Below are 3,436 nucleotides of genomic sequence, written 5' to 3'. Positions count from 1 at the left end.
AATTTCTGTGATCATCCAAATGTGACCAAAATCAAAACAAGGAAAAACTTAATTAAGTAGACTATAACACAAGGATCATCAAATCACATATCAGATCTACCAGAAGCTATAATCTACTTTGTTTAATTCAGCACAGAAGATAACAACTTCCAAAATGAGTATTCATTATTAATCCATTTCCATGGCGAATGCATTCCTTTAATTTACGTTAGTTTTAGAAATCATCACCTCATTTAACTCTATTTATGTTTTTGAACTGCAACAAACTTTATATATGAATATAAAGCAACCAGCCACTGGCTGGAATACAAGGAGGAAAAGCAAATTACAATAGAGCCCCAACATTAAACGAAACCCAGCTATCCCACTCAAGGGAAGCTTTACTCGATCTATACTTAATCCAAACAAAGGCCTCTTCTTTTATCGCCTCCACCATTCTGTTGTACGGGACCTCCTTGCCATTGAAAAGCTTGTCATTTCTGCAGATCCAAATCCTCCAAAAAGCTGCCATAACAACCACAAGGACCACTTTTTCCATCTTTTGGAACCCAGTTGGTTTGTAAAAAAGGCAAGCCGCTCAGTTACACTGTGCGAGTCTGTGGGAATACTGATGCGCATCCAAACACTGAGTTGCCACCAAATACACCTCACAACCAGGCACTTAATGAACAGATGGTTGGTGTCTTCGGCCTCCAAACCACATCTACAGCACAGATCCCCGTTCAGCCCCATGCCCCTACGCGCGAGAGCTGATTTGGTCCGCAAACAATCTGCTGCAGCCCTCCAGGCTAAATAATTAGCTTTAGGATGGGCCCAGCCGTTCCAAACAAAACCCAATGGGACAACACGCCCAGAGCTCTTCTCGCATATCACTTGTCGCATTGCCTTGAATAATCTCCCATTGAGCTTTGTAATATGGGCCTATATAAAAAAAGGAGCAACAGAAGATCCAGAATTGTGCATATCCCATACAAAGTTAGAATGACCATAACTTGATTATCTCATAAATAACATAAAACCATACAAGATTAAATAACAAGAATGACAATTTTCATGTAAAGTTGGGTTAGAATGACTTGAAATGGGCCGGTCCAGGTTCCACCGACATAAAACGGGTTGGACCAGGTTACACAGAATAAAAACGGCCTGACTAAAATGGTTCAGGCCAGGTTACATTGACTTAAAATATGTCTAGCCAGGTTAGACCGACTAAAAACAGCTAGGCCCAGGTTAGAATAACTGAGATGATAGCAAATAACATCAAACACCATTAAGTCAAGGAACAAAAGAAGTTAGTGAATGCGGTCTGTATTAAATACTCAAAGAGTGGACGTATGATGGATTAGCCAAACTGCTTTAAATAGTACCATACCTTATACGTATATAAGAGCATGACCCTTTCACTATTTCACGTCCGAAAATTTAGTTTTAATTTTAGTTGATAGAAATAAAAAGATGATGAGAGGACAGGAGGCACCTTTCAGATGTGCCAAAACATCATCCGAGATATCATTAAATCCTAAATCGAGCGCTTTAAACCCTGAAAACACCAAAAAAACTAAAGTTATAAACTGAACGTTTTAAGGGAAATACGTTATAAGGTAATGCAAGTTAACAAAATGAAAATCACATAACATGAGCATGCCTGTGTGAATCTGTTCATTCCAGCTTTCCTTCATTTGGGCAAACCTAGTGACTGAACGAAAAAACAAAAAATAAAATTCTAAAAGTGGATTAAAAGCAGAAATTGGAGACTTAAACTTGCCTTACCACCAAAAGCCTACAATCAAGGCCAACCTTATCTTCAATAACTTTGAAAAGAATAGCATGGGGTTGACAGAAACCATCAACCATGTTTTATTTAACCAAACATATAAATACCTAGTTTATACACCCATGCCCTTTTGGCATACCTTAACTCCACATTTGATAGTACATAAAAATCAAAGAATATACCTAAGTTGTGATATGGATCTTTTCACAAATTCCCCTGCTTTGACACAAAATCAAACACCGATGAACCCTTTTGACCATTGTCTTGTCTTCTCTAACTACCCCTTTTCACCATTGACTTCCACCAAACTGCAATCCAAATATGCAAATATCAAATAGAAGTACAAACCTACAATTAGCCTAAATTGACTCACAGAAATCGTCAATCAATTGTGACCAATTGTACAATCCCCTTTAGTAATCAACACAAAAATATTCAGATAACCTAATCAGTCGAAAACAAAAGCTAACTAAATCAATATTATACTTCATTTAGAGATGGAAACATATTTATAAGGTTGAAGCCGTTACTTCTTGATCTTAACATGTAAACTTATTTTGCTACAAATTATAGATCACTATTACCTGTAAGGGTAATCTTTTGTAATCTCTAATTTTGACTGCACAACTTCAATCGATTGTTGCTTTAGTGAGATTTAATCATTTAGTGTAACAACAGGACTTGATTTCCAATAAACATGATTCCATTCTTCAAAGAACTTTATACAGAAATCCCAAACTTCGTTAGCCGACCACTCCACCTCTACTGCCTCTTGCAAATCCATAGTCTTCACGCAGGAAGACTCTCGCACTGAAGCAACAGTCGATTGATTAAACCGCCTCTAGCAATTCCATAGACTGCAAATTTTTGCTTGTCATCTCCACGGCTCCATCTTCATCTACCACAAAATAACCAAAAACGTCAAAAATTAACAGTAGCATGGTAGATCCGAGAAAACTTTCAGCAGAAAATAGAAAAAACCTACTTGCTTTCCATCTTCATCCACCGATTGCAACTATACTGAAGCAAACCTATCAGATCCGGACTTGTCATCTTCCCTAGCTCTGCTTGTTTCTTGCAAAGTTATGCTTGACATCTTCATCTGCAACAAAACAACCAAAAATGTCAAAAATTAAGGGTAGCCCGGTAGATCTTCAAATCATCGGTGTTCAACACAGGAGAAAGAGGGAAAAAGCCAGAGATGTTGGAGAAAAGGGGAAAACGCAGAGAAAGGGAGAAGGAGAGAGAGAGGCGGGTAGATGAAGAAAAAATACATTTGACAAGGTTGTTTGAATTTTGAAATCCCGCCCACAAATTTGAGTGAAGTAAGGGTATTATTGGAAAGTAAGTTGACAGATGTATTTCTTGTGCTTAAAAGACTTGTACATCATGCTTGAAAGGTGTTTTAAGTACATTGCCTTAAGTTGCCCTTCGAATATGCTTTATAATATAATATATATATATATATATATATATATATATATATATATATATATATATATATATATATATATATATATATATATATATATATAAATATCTTGTATACGGGCCGTATACAGTTATACGGCCAGTATACAAGTAATAAACAGTGCTCGTATATTGACTATACGAACGAATAAAAAAATGTTAACTGTTGTATACTGCCCGTAAAACCTTATA

General features: G+C 36.5%; 1 long non-coding RNA gene across 2 annotated transcripts; it reads right to left on the bottom strand.

The window, feature by feature from the left end:
- Nucleotides 1-229: 229 nt before the first annotated feature.
- LOC110928657 lies at nt 230-3,024 on the bottom strand. Of its 2 annotated transcripts, XR_002586534.1 has the most exons (6): nt 2,760-3,024; nt 2,359-2,672; nt 1,957-2,082; nt 1,636-1,696; nt 1,478-1,540; nt 230-921 (listed from the first exon to the last, which is right to left on the bottom strand). It is a non-coding gene; the product is annotated as an uncharacterized LOC110928657 (long non-coding RNA). The 2 variants fall into 2 exon arrangements; XR_002586533.1 differs by having other exon boundaries at nt 230-1,540.
- Between the last annotated feature and the right edge of the window lie 412 nt (nt 3,025-3,436).

The sequence above is a fragment of the Helianthus annuus genome, chromosome 3 (assembly GCF_002127325.2).
Source record: "Helianthus annuus cultivar XRQ/B chromosome 3, HanXRQr2.0-SUNRISE, whole genome shotgun sequence".
NCBI classification, from domain to species: domain Eukaryota; kingdom Viridiplantae; phylum Streptophyta; class Magnoliopsida; order Asterales; family Asteraceae; genus Helianthus; species Helianthus annuus.
The sequence above is the reverse complement of the archived record's forward strand: the minus strand, read 5'-3'. Positions and strand labels throughout refer to the sequence as shown.